We start from the raw sequence: 13,794 nt of genomic DNA on the forward strand, positions 1-13,794 counted from the left end.
CTCTCGTAGATCAACATCTGGGTACATTTTCATGATGGCTGGTGGAGCTATTTCATGGAGGAGTGTTAAGCAGTCTTTGACTGCTACTTCTACCATGGAAGCTGAGTTTGTCTCTTGTTTTGAGGCTACATCACATGGTGTATGGCTTAAAAGTTTCATTTCTGGGCTGAAGATAATTGATACTATTTCAAGGCCTTTAAGAATTTTTTGCGATAACTCAGCTGCTGTCTTTATGGCTAAGAATAACAAAAGTGGAAGTCGAAGTAAGCACATCGACATTAAGTACTTAGCCATTAGAGAAAAAGTAAAAGACAAGAAAGTGGTCATTGAGCATATAAGCACTGAGTTGATGATCGCTGATCCTTTAACTAAAGGCATGCCACCGTTTAAATTTAAGGATCATGTAGAAAGAATGGGACTTGGTTCCAATTTATGATTGTATACATATATGTAAAAATTGAAACTTTTATATTATGATATTTTCTCATATTTTGGTGCACATTGATTTATTTGAGAAAAATTATGTTTTGGACCAAGAATAAACATTGGGTTTATTCATGAAGTTTTATTACCACTTTAAGTATACTGCTTGGGAAATTGAGTATATTGTAATACATAGATGATATTACTCGTTATAAGAGGAACTATCACTATGATTCATATATTCATTTCTTAAGAAGATTGAGCATTAAGTCAAAATGTTTGGACCAAGTGGGAGAATGTAATAATTCATGGTCATAACATTTTGAAATTTTGTAACGCTCATCAGTTTTGAAAGCCATTTTGAATGGTTGTTAATGGATGATAATGGCCAATAAAGAATTGTAACAGCCAATAATGAGTGGTAATGGCTGATAAATGCATTCTTGATGGTAGAATGCCTATATAAGCACATGAATTTGGTCCCTGAGCTCATCCCTTCGAATTCAGTCTTATACACCATCTAGAGAGTGGAAGAGAGAGAGCTTGGAAGAACCAAAACAAGAAACTCTTCATAGCAATGGCTGGAGGTATGATTTGATCTGTAATTTCCGCATTTTATTAATAACCTGTGTTTCTTTGTAGTTTGTAATATCACAGGTTAAAAGAGATTTGTTCTAACATACGAGCCTTTTATTATGTTGATGATTAGTTTATTATTGAAAACTATATTTTACAACTTGCCTGGCTAAACTCATAGCCTTTAATTTCATAAAAGGCGAAAACTACCTTTTTGGGGGGCCTAGTAGTCCAGCCCATATAGATATTCTATAAATAAAGCAAATTTTAATAGTTTCACGTACATATTTATTATCTATAATTACTCCATCAAAATATCCATGTTGAACTTTAGAGTATCTTTTATAAACATCAAATTCATTTCTTTTAGCTCAATCATATTAGAAAATATCTAAATCCTGCATCAATTAGTAATATAATCAAAATGGATATAAGTAGAGAATAATTTTCATCTATAACTAACTTTTGATATCAAATTAAATCCAAATCTACCTTCTAAGAAACCATATCAGTAAGACTTAGAAGATAAGTAATACATTAATCTACATGTCGAATTCACCCATTACAATATATTGGAAACTAGCATGTAACCTGTGCGTAACGCACGGGTCGTTTCTTAATCATAAAAATTAATAACTAAATAATGATGAAAATAACAAAATTAACAAAATAAGAAAGTTGAATATTAATAACTAAATAATTGTTCAACAACTAAATTAACAAAATATTATTTTAAAATTTCAACAGTCCAAATATGGTCTCTAGATATATGTCTTGCTCTGTCACATGTTTGTTGGTCTAGTGGAGGGATGAAGTGTATCTCAAACTGGTATCTATGATCGCAAGCAAAGAACTTGATTGTCATGGACTCGTAGATTTCTAATTCTATTATGAAGTTTTCGAGTCCATTTGTCAAATAGCATCTTCCTTTGTGTCAACATTGGTCGTATGATCGGATATTTCATCTGCAGTGCATGGGTCGCTTGGTAAGAGCTATTGCAAAGTTTAATATGCATATAAAATTAACATAATAATAATAATAACAATTAAATTAAATAGAATCCTAAAGCAATACTTAGGAAAATTTAATGGTGTCACAAACCTCACAGACTTTGAATTAATCTAGCTTCCTGCAATAATAATAAAATTTATGATTTAAAATGCAAAATTGCAGAAATCATTTAAATAATTGAGTCAATAGCAAGTAAAATATTATGACTATTCTTATAAATTTAATTGATCTTGCTGAAACACCCCCAAAAGCCTTATTAGATTAGATCTGTCACGAGGATTTTGAAGAAAAACGAAGAAGACGAAACCGATTCAGAGCAATCCTAAGAATTCAATCAAAACACAAAGATTAAAAAAATAAAAATAAAAATAAAAAAAGAGAGAAAGAAAGAGAGAGAATGCATTAAAAAAAATGAAGGAAAAAAAAAAGAACCTTAGTTTGATAGTCCTCCTTTCTGATATGCAAACACACAGATGGGATTGCTTTTGGATTCTTCGTCGTCCATGTCTTCTTTACATAAATTTTAATTTTTAATACATTATATTAAAATTGAAGTGTTTTCTTATCAAATAAATTGAATTTTAATATTATTATAATATTAATAATTCTTAATTTTAATTCAATTTGTACATTACAAATTTTTCACGCACTATATTAATTAATAAACACGAAGTTGCTTAATTTTAATGATTCACTTCCATAATAAAGATGAAGTAGCTTATGTTTTAACTCTTTAACTTATCCTTACAAATCTAATAAAATATTCATTATTAAACAAAAATTTTATGATTTTTTTAAAATTATTTCTTAAGAAAAATTTAAAAATACCCATATAGAAACTTACTAATTTAAGACACATGTTACAAATAATTTTATCCCTTAAATTTTTTTTATGTGAAAGCTTAACATGTATCTCAAAAACTAAAAGGATTAATCTCAATAGCTAAAGGGATTAATCATTGATTCTTAGTAAAAAAAAACACCAAATTCACCTACAAAGTCAATTAAAAGTGTAAAAGTAAAAGTGATTACATTTAGAAAAAAAAATGACTATTTATCTAAAAATATAAATAAGATATTATTTATGATGTGTCTACAAAAAGCACTCTGATAAAACGAAAATAATCAGGTTGCATACAAATGCTAACGACAAAACATGTTCCCAGTAAAGATTACCATAAAATTACATGTACAAATGCTCTTTGTGCAACATCTTGATCGGTTTAGACTTGGATAATACTAAATTCAGGCAAAAAAAAAACAAAAAACAATGGAATGGGATGATTAGAAAAGGCATATGTGAAGTTCACAATTGAAGTAAAAACAGTCCAGAAAGATTCTCCATCAGTTTGTTTCAATATCAAAGATGTCAATTAATATAAGACCAATGTTTGCTAGAGTGCCTAACACGGTAAAACTCACCAAAAGAGAAAATTGCATGCAAATACCTTTTATTTTGTCCCCAATCCAACAAATATCATTTAACAGATGATACTAATATTTCTCCCATTTCAGCAAACTTGAGATGAAGGTGCAATCAAAACCATAGATAATACACACGACGGCCACATAACAAAAAGGAAAAAAGAATAGTAAGACAAATGGACGTACACATTATCACCTCATGCTCTCAAAATATTTTTTATAAAAAATTGAAGTTATTAGCACAAGCATCATAATAACTCACAAAAATCCCAAACCAACAGAGCTAAATTAACTTAGTTGTGCAGTAACATACTTAATGCTTAAAATTCTATCTTAAGAAATAAATATGCAAACCTCGCATTACTAATATAGATTGATCGAGAATCAACTCTATTAAAATGAGTTGCAGAAGATTGAGATAGACAAATATTAAAATGAAAAATAAAAAAACTAAAAAAAAAAAAAACAATCAATTGAGCTTATAAACACACAAGCACCAGTGCCAAATCATATCATTTGTTGCTAGTCCACTTAAAGGCATTAGTAAAACTGCAAAATGATAAAGGAAGGCATACCTTCCCATCTATACGTAGAAATTATCTAGCAAAAGGATGGCAGATTCTTTATTAGCATAGCAAATTAAATGTGGTAAGTTTTGTCTCATGCACATAACGTGAGGATTGGATGCTGCCATAACCTGCTGGTGACATTTTAGTATATAATTAGTGGAATACTTTAAAACTATTTTTCTATTCCAGGCTTCTAAATCATATAGGCTATAACTAAATCCATAAGTCACATATATACTGAGAAACCATGTGAGCTAGACTGCTAGAGAACTTACATAGTACATGTATTGTACCAAGACATCAACATTGTCCTAGTCTAAATCACAAATTAGCAACAAATTTGTTTTAGTACTTTAATTGAACTCAAGAGTAGCATTAACTCTGCCTCAGTTTGTTGGAGAAAATATTGTATCATATCCCATAGTTTAAGCAACTACCCTTCTGCCATGTTAAATCATTGATCAACAACTCATCACAAAATAGCAAAGCAATTGAAGCAATATATTTGCTCTTACTTAGTTCATAAATCACTTGGTTTTGTAAATTAATCATTCATATGTAAAACCTTTTACATATCAGCGTGCACTTTATAATATATTGGGAAGAAAAAAATATAATTAGAAAATAGAAAAGTAAAAAATTAGAATAAAAAATCAAAATGCCTGATAACAAATCAGTAATAATACCCCAAAGATGTATAAGTGCGAGTGTCGATGTCAGAGAGAGGCAACTCAGCAAAGTAGTGGTGCACGGTGCCCAGTAGCACCTATTGGAGTCCCTTGTCCAAGAAAATGCAAACAAAAGCTCTAGTGCTGATACACTTCAGCCTAATAGAACACATGTTGACCATGAGTGTTTGATAGCAATAACCCTTTCCCTGTTTTTGTTCTATGACCATCAACTTAATTGCAAGCAATCAATTGGTAAAAAAAATGAGATGAAGTGTACATAAATATATACATGTAACCACTCACCAAAAATGAAAGGAAGATGCTCAGAAAAAGGGAAAAGAAGGGGATTAACACTTCATAATGCAATGATGTAAATGAAATCATTGAGAGAAAAATATAAATTAAAAACTTTAATAATGTAATGTACCTTTTAGAAGATAGTAGCATCAACCTTCAAGAATAACTATTCAGTCTCATGAGAAGCAACCAATTTCCAATTCTGTACCCTTTTATTTCATATCAAGACTGATTAGGCACCAACACAAAATGATTACATACCCTTGATTTTCTTTTGGTTAAGCATTTTCTTCTTTGATTAAGAGTTTTTAGACCCAGACACCTCTTTATCAAAGCACCTTGCAAATCAATAAGCTGCAAAGTTAAAACAAATGATCCACATCATGCCAAATATAACAATATCTCTTCAACCATAAAAATCATTTCAATGGATCTTGCTCTTAGAAATTTTTGAACACACCAAAAGATTTGTGGTTCTAATTTTCTCAATTGAGTTGACTTCACAACAACTAAAAAGAGCTTAATTCTATAAATTGAAAATTGTAATACTTAATTTCAGCAAAAGGCAAGAATATTGACCACTGTAGATCGAAGAGTCAAAGATCTTACACCAGCAAAGGGAAAACCATCTCGGGTCTTTAACAAATGAGAATGGAAGCTCCTGAAAAAAAGAAGCCGACATTGTGAAGCAAGCTTGGTGAGGAACTAATGGGGTATCAAAATGCAAATATGGGTGTTTATGAAAAAGTTAATTACATATCCATGATGTAAGATCCAATTTCAAATTTTAATTGGAAAGTAAAGTAAGCAAATGTTTCCAACTGAAAATAACATAAACATGTATCTTGCAATTTATATTCTTAATTTGAAACTCAAAGCAGCAGGCCAAAAATGCATAACATAATGGCAGGGAAATTAAACTCAAAACCTCAAACATTGACATAATTAACAAAAAAAAAGAACTTAAAGAGAGCTGTTATAGTGACCTCAGTGCAAGGTTAATGATGGTTAGTTGCCAACTATTCTTCGTTGCTAGAGGTGCTGCTTTGATCTCATGCCAGCGGTTAATGAATTTACTAAGCTCCCCGTGTTACAAAATTGTAACCTAATTTAGTCAAAAAACAAACAACATTAGAACTTTCTATAACAATGGCAAAAAAGATCAATAAAGCTATATGAATTTATTAGTCCATGTAAGTATCCTAGGAAACAATATAGAAAGTCCACCCCTGTTGAAAATTATCCATTCTATTGGTCCAAGAAATTGCAGCTCAATTGTTGAGAAGAGAAAAACATGTCGAGAGCACAATGATTGAAAAGCCATCAAAATTTAATTTTACATCTATAATTCACTTTCTATACTGTATTTTCTAAATTTAGGCCTAAATAGTAAAAGGAAACAATTCCAGCAAATTTGAAGGAAATGAAATAAGAAATAAAAAATAAACCAAATCGATCGCAAACAGATGAATGAAGAATTAATCTTACCTGCCAAACCGTTAATGCATTTTGATTAGCTCCTTTTGAACCTTTTGGTTGTACATTGACACAAACGTAGAGGACCCTTTTAACATGACCCTGGCCCTACCATGTTCACATGCACCATCGTCATTATTATGGTTACATTCAGATTCCACATCATGCACCTTCCCTACAAATGAAACATGACAACTGCAACACCCTCCCATGTCTTACATGCACAACAAAAATTTCCAAAATATAAAGAGGGCCCGACAAATTTTAACAACTCCTTCTCCAGCAGTCTCGAACCCACCCGATTAAATATCAGACCTCTCATGTCAACGGCCATTAGAATCCCATCTTTGTATTTGATAGCGACTACAAAGGATCCAGTCACGTATGGGTGCCTAAGGGTTAAAACGAAAATTAGTGCAAAGAAATATGCAAAAACCAGATTAAATATCAGACCTCCCATGTTAGAGGCCATTAGAATCCCATCTTTGTATTTGATAGCGACTACAGAGGATCCAGTCACGTATGGGTACCTAAGGGTTAAAACGAAAATTAGGGCAAAGAAATATGCATTTAAGAGTAAAATCAAACCCTAAAATCGAAAAAGTGAGCATCATCATAACCTATCATATATTGCAGCAAAAGAAGGTGAAGCCCTACTCCATCTTCTTCCTCCTTAGAACCATTATTCGTCCAGCAAGAGAGACTACAGTGACACTGTTGGGTTAATGAAAGGGTTTCCTTTTTGTTCTATCAATAAAAATCTCGATCTCTCCGTGGAAAACAGAAAATGCAACACGCATAGGAAAGAGATGATGTTGGATTGAGTGGCCTCAGAATAATTAAGAATGGGGAGTTGAATTAATTATTCCTAAACCTTTACTAATTAAAAATTCACTCTTCTAAGGCTTTTACTAAATTGTTAAGAGAATGAGGAGTAGAAGAGAAACTTAACAGAAAGTAAAAGCGGGAATTAAATGCACAGCGAAAAGTAAAAGAGTAGGGAAGAAAGAGATAAACACACAAGAGTTTTTATACTGGTTTGGCAACAACTCGTGCCTACATCCAGTCCCCAAGCGACCTACTGTTCTTGAGATTTCTTTCAACCTTGTAAAAATCCTTTTACAAGCAAAGATCCACAAGGGATGTACCCTCCCTTGTTCTCTTTGAACCTAGTGGATGTACCCTCCACTAGAACTGATCCACAAGAGATGTACCCTCTCTTGTTCTCAGTCAAACCCAAGTAGATGTACCCTCTACTTTTACCACAAAGGATGTACCCTCCAATGTGTTAAGACAAAGATCTCAGACTGTTAAACCTTTGATACTTTGTGAATGGGGATACAAAAGAATTCTCAGGCAGTTAGTCCTTTGAATACTTTTGTATAAGGGAATGGGAAGAATCAAAAGAATTATCAGACTGTGTCGTTTTGAATTCTTTGACAAGGGAGAAAGGAGACACAAAAGAATTCATGCGGTTAGTCCTTTGTTCTTTTGGAAAAGGGAGAAGAGAGACACAAAAAGAATTCAGGCGGTTAGTCCTTGGCGAATTCTTTTTGGCAAAGGGAGAATGGAATGAAAAAGATGAATAGCACAAGTTTTTGAACAGAGAACTTTTCTTGAAAGAGAAAGTTTTGAACAAAAACTTTTAGAAAGATGAAGAGAAGATGAAACAGAAAAACTGTTGGAAGAGATGAAAGAAAACATTGAAAGATGATTGAAAGAGATGATTGAGATAATTGAATTTTTCATGCCAAGGTCATATATTTATAGTTTCTTGATGACTCAAGTCAAAACTTGTAACTCTTGGCAATTCCTTTAAAAGTAATCACTTAAAAAGATATGACTTTTGAAAGAATCTTCAGAAACAAGTCACTTGAAGAAATGTGACTTTTGGAAATGAATTTTTTGAAAAACAGTCACTGGTAATCGATTACCATAAAGGTGTAATCGATTACACATCAATAGATGTGACTCTTCATTTTAAATTTTGAAAATCTTAACGTTTTAAAAACACTGGTAATCGATTACATGATTATGGTAATCGATTACAGCTTTGTAAATCAATTTGAAAAACAATGCTGGCTACTGGTAATCGATTACTACCTTCTGGTAATCGATTACCAAAGAGTAAAACTCTTTGGTAAAAGATTTTTGTGAAAACTTCATGTGCTACTCAATGTTTTGAAAAACCTTTTAATACTTATCTTGATTGAGTCTTCTCTTGATTCTTGAATCTTGAGTCTTGAATCTTGATCTTGATTCTTCTTGATTCTTGATTCTTAATTCTTGAAACTTGATTCTTGAATCTTAAATCTTGAAACTTGAAACTTGATTCTTGAATCTTTGCTTGAAACTTTGCTTAACTCTTGATTCTTTGACATCATCAAAATAACCTTGGAAGGCATTGCTTCCACAAATGAAGGCAGAGGACAAATACACGTCAACAAATGAGGCAACCACGTAGCTTAGGCATGGCTTTTTTCTTCCTCCAGCACCAACTCCCTCAACCTATGCGTCAACAAATGAAGAAGCGAAAATACACCTGTCAACAAATGAGGCAAAGACAAAATAACCAAAAAGCCAAGAAAAGGGACACGTGGCAATTTTTTAGACAGGGGCACAATAGATTTTTTCTTATACTTCTCTTTTATAATATAGGATATAGATAACTAAAGATGTTTTTTTAGCAAGTATTTAATAATCAAAATAATTTGGAGGAGAAAAGTAAAGCAACTCTGTTTTTGCATGGTGTGATGTGATTGATGCAAGGCATTTTAATGATGGGTGTGTAACTAAATAGTAAAATAATGAGAAATTGAGAATTAACAAATCGGACCTACAGTTGAGAGCATAAATAAAGTTGATAATATTGTAATTGAGAGCATAATAAAGTTAATAATATTGTAATTGAGAGCAAACAAGATAGATGCGATAAGATGTCACTGACCCCTTTCAAACACACCCCTTCTTGGGATATAATAAATGATTATTAAAGAGCTTGTGTGTCTCTAAAAAATTTATTAGAAACCATTATATTTCCTTGATCTTGTTTAATCCTTATGTGACATTGAAACATATTAAACATTTTTAATTTATTAGAAATAATTAATAATATTCACTTATACGTCCAGACTATTGGTATATTTGAAAATATGTTGAGCATAAAAAAATCACGTTTGAGATATAAAAGCTATAATAATTAACTTTCAAAAATCATATCAAAACATAAAAATTACGTCTGAAACGTAAAATCAAACACGCTATATAATAGTTTTGAACTATCTAACAATTTTTCTTGCTTCTACTCGATTTGTTTTTTGTTTTTTAATCCCAAAAGTCATGAAGTCAATTGTCCTTTCCTATTCCATTCTAATGAAAGAAAGTTGCAATTCCAGTTGTCCTTGCCTTGGTGTATGTCAGCGTGCGTGACGGAAACAAGTAATTTCTATTTGCATGCAAACTTAACCAACAATTTTCGTAGAAACCATGAATAATTACTTGTTGATTAATACTTAAATTTTCGCATGGTTTGTGCTGGCAAATTGTGAAGCCTTTCAATTCTCTTGCAGCATTTCTTGCAATCTAAGAATTCTCACCACTAAAGTTGGATCGAAACGTTTTGTAAGTATTTTTATTGCATCTATTTCTTTGGATCATGAAAGAATCATGTGCAATACGTTCATAGTTTATAGACAAGTTGAGTCAGTTGACCACTTTGAGTATTCTACAATATACGTCAAGTTCATGAATCACGGGTTGGAAGGGAGGGTTACTATTATTCTACTTTCAATGAATAGCCATCACCCAAATGCAGTTTTTCAACAGATATTGTTCACAATCTTGTTTTGTGATGTCCTCTCTTTTAGCTAGAGCATTTGCTTGTGTTTCTTTTATGGTATGATCACTATGATGTGCCTATATTAATTTTCATTTCCTTCAAAAAATGTCTTAGTTTCTCATTTTTTTTTATTTTTTTTGTTTTTTTATCTGTAGAAGACAGACATCAAAAAGTTTACAATAGCTCAAGCAATCTGTTTAACCAACTGAGCTAGACTCCCCTTGATTCCTAGTTTCTCATCTATAGAGGAGTGTCCAAATATTTTTCAATTTTAGGAGTGGTCAATGGGGAGGTCATGTTTTCCCAAATGCAAGCTTGCCAGAATAATGGGTTGGATACAGATTATTCTGGGATGGTTGGTCATCTTGGTAAGCCTTTTGAGTCTCACTAGATTCTACTCTGCAGGCTTTTTCGTCCACAATGAAGGCATATGCCAACACTTCTACAATGTGAGGGATGTTTCTGATGGTTTTGATGTCAAATCACTCTCTGATAGAGTTGGAGAAGTGATAGACAAGTTGGAAACTTTGCAGGCCAAGCTTGAGTCAAAAGTGCAAGAAATGGAGAAAAACAAAGGCACCTAGTTGGACAAGAAGTTTTTAAAGGATCAAATAGTTAGGCCATTTCATAGTGCTAATGTTGCTCTAAGGCGGGTTCGGGTTCCGAAGGTTGATGAAGGGATGAAGTCCGCAGTGAAAGAGGATCATGTGATCAATTTTTTCATCACTGAGGAGATTAGGAAGTACATAAGCCCAAAGGAGAATAGGGTTGGTAAGATCAACCTATATGGGGCAGACAAGGTTTACAACACAATAGGCCATGCTTGTGTTTTGTACAAGAAAGAGCTAGAGAAGTACATGGACTATGACATTGGCTCCTATTGTGATGATGATTGGAATTTGGCTCAGAAGCTTATGCTTAATGGGTGTGATCCTTTGCCTAGAAGAAGGTGTTTGACAAGGGCCTCAAAGGACTACCAAAAGCCTCACCCTATCCATGAGTCACTTTGGAGACTCCCAGATCGAAGAAATGTGAGGTGGGGGAATTACCAATGCAGAAACTTTGAGTGCTTATCCAGCCAGAATCCAAAGAGGGGTTACTCAAAATGCATTGGATGTTTTGAAATGGAGAAGGAAAAGCTGAAATGGGTCTCTAATACCTCACTTGTTGTGGACTTTTTGATTAGTGATGTTTTGGCAATTAAGCCAGGAGAGGTTAGGATTGGACTAGACTATGGCATTGGAAGTGGCACCTTCGCTGCAAGAATGAGGGAGCAAAATGTGACAATTGTCTCAACAGCACTCAACCTTGGTGCTCCTTCCAATGAGATCTCTTAGGGGTTTGGTTCCTTTGTATGTCACATTGAATCAAAGGCTTCCATTCTTTGACAACACTATGGACTTGGTGCACACCAATGGTTTCATGGATGGTTGGATTGATCTTTTATTGTTGGATTTTATACTGTATGATTGGGATAGAATTCTGAGATCAGGAGGTTTGTTGTGGATAGATAGGTCTTTCTGCTACAGAAAGAATTTGGAAGACTATATGTACATGTTTCTTCAATTGAGGTACAAGAAACACAAGTGGGTTATTTCTCCAAAGTCAAAGGATGAGGTATTTCTCTCTGCATTGCTGGAAAAACCTCCTAGAGCCATATGAACACAAACAATTTCTTGTCTTTTTTTTTTCTAATGCTTATTTATGTAGCTGTATAATTAGATATGTAACAGTAATGCAATGTGATGGCAACTTGTATTGAATCCCGGACATAAAAATTTCTCTTCATTATCTAAGAGGGGGGAGAGAAGAAGAAAATATCATTCTCCTCACTTATAGGAATCGTCTATCATATTCTTAAGCCTAAAATAAATTAAAATATTGTATTAAAATAATTATATTGTTTTCTGAAAGTTTATCTTTTGAGCGTTTTAGATAGAAAATTATTTATTAAATTATTATAATCAATTTTGTTTAACACTTATTTTTAATTAATAATAAAGTTAATTCATTTAATCATTGTTGATATTAAATAAAATTTTATTAATTTTAATTCTTAAAAAATTCTTCGCATTGAAGCAACAATTATAAGAATCGCTAACATCATTTTATAAGCAATGTCAATTTAGAAAATAATGAGGTCTTCTTATATAATTAAATATGTCAATTAACATACCATTTTTAATTTTTTTGGTTACAAGATATAAGAGAAAATAAATAAATAAAAAATTACTAATTACTAATTAATTTTTCACATTTTTTATGTAAGCTTGTTCGAAATACACAAAATTCAGTTTTAGCAATTTGTGTGGATTTGTCTGATTTTTATATATAAATTAATTTGAACTTGACTTCGATTTATGCTAATTATTTGCTCACTTTAGCATATTCTAGAATCATATAGGTGTGTTTTTCAATTATTTTTATTTCCTATATTTCTTTTTCATGTTTTCACCTTGTCCCTTCATGTCAAGATATCTTATTTTGCTAATTATCTATATATAACATAGAAGTTACTCTACTAATTGCACCTTGATTTTTTTTATACTTTCTTCTTATAAATATTCCATTAATTAAATTATTATTTTTATATACTTGTTGCTTTCATTTTTTACTTTTTATAAATTTGTTTTCTAAGCTTTTGCATGAATAAGAAAAAAAAGTTTATCAATTTGTAGTTAACAATAAAATGCATACTTTATTACATACATCAATCTAAAAAAGAGAAAAAGAAAAATATGTATTAGTACAATATATATTACTACCCATTCAAGTTGGTCTAGTGATGGAGTTTTGGGTAATACTACGAGGGCTTCGGTTCTATTTATATTATCACCATTGAACACGAAAAGAAATACATTATTAAATTATTGACAAATTTTGTTTGTTTTTAACTTTACCCTTTTAAGTTCAATTAAAAATATATTTTGATAGTTTTTATTTAATTGATTTATATTTTTATCAATAATTTATTTTAATTATATGTATAATGATAATATTACATATGGATACATTAATTTTTCTTATAAAAATAAATGCAATCGCATGTTGACTATAAGTCTTACTTAGTAAAGAATGAGATTATTTTATATAAAATTTTAAAGTTTCTGATAATTGTTTATTAAATGAAATAATAATTTTTTATTGAAACAACTAGGAATATAATAACCGGATTTCAAAATCAAATAATGCCTCATCTATAAAAATTGAAATATTTTGAAAAGAAACGTTTTTTAAAAAATATTTAATAAGTAATATATATTTTATTTTCTTTATTTTTAATATTTATCCTCTTTCAAAAGTGATTTTGTTTGAGAAAATACTAAACATAGCACCTCTCCAATTTTAAAGTCAATTCAATTAGCATAATATAAGTTTTAATTTTAAAAGTCATTTAAATTAGCTGTCTAAAATGATGAGAATCTAAAAACTACCCAAATACAAGGATCTATGACCAGAATAGGACCACCAAACAGTCAGTGGATACCCTCCAACAAATGGTAACAA

The 13,794-nt window shown here is 31.4% G+C and overlaps 1 long non-coding RNA gene and 1 pseudogene across 2 annotated transcripts; one reads left to right on the forward strand and one right to left on the reverse strand.

Annotated features, from left to right (window-relative positions):
* Positions 1-4,019: 4,019 nt before the first annotated feature.
* On the reverse strand, positions 4,020-5,330 carry LOC114403992. 2 transcript variants are annotated; one of them, XR_003664799.1, is made up of 3 exons: positions 5,104-5,330; positions 4,692-4,832; positions 4,020-4,133 (listed from the first exon to the last, which is right to left on the reverse strand). It is a non-coding gene; the product is annotated as an uncharacterized LOC114403992 (long non-coding RNA). The 2 variants fall into 2 exon arrangements; XR_003664801.1 differs by having other exon boundaries at positions 4,020-4,136.
* Positions 5,331-10,258: 4,928 nt separating this feature from the next.
* Positions 10,259-12,144, forward strand: LOC114412753 (annotated as a pseudogene).
* The last annotated feature ends 1,650 nt before the right edge of the window (positions 12,145-13,794 follow it).

The sequence above is a fragment of the Glycine soja genome, chromosome 1 (genome assembly GCF_004193775.1).
Source record: "Glycine soja cultivar W05 chromosome 1, ASM419377v2, whole genome shotgun sequence".
NCBI lineage: Eukaryota > Viridiplantae > Streptophyta > Magnoliopsida > Fabales > Fabaceae > Glycine > Glycine soja.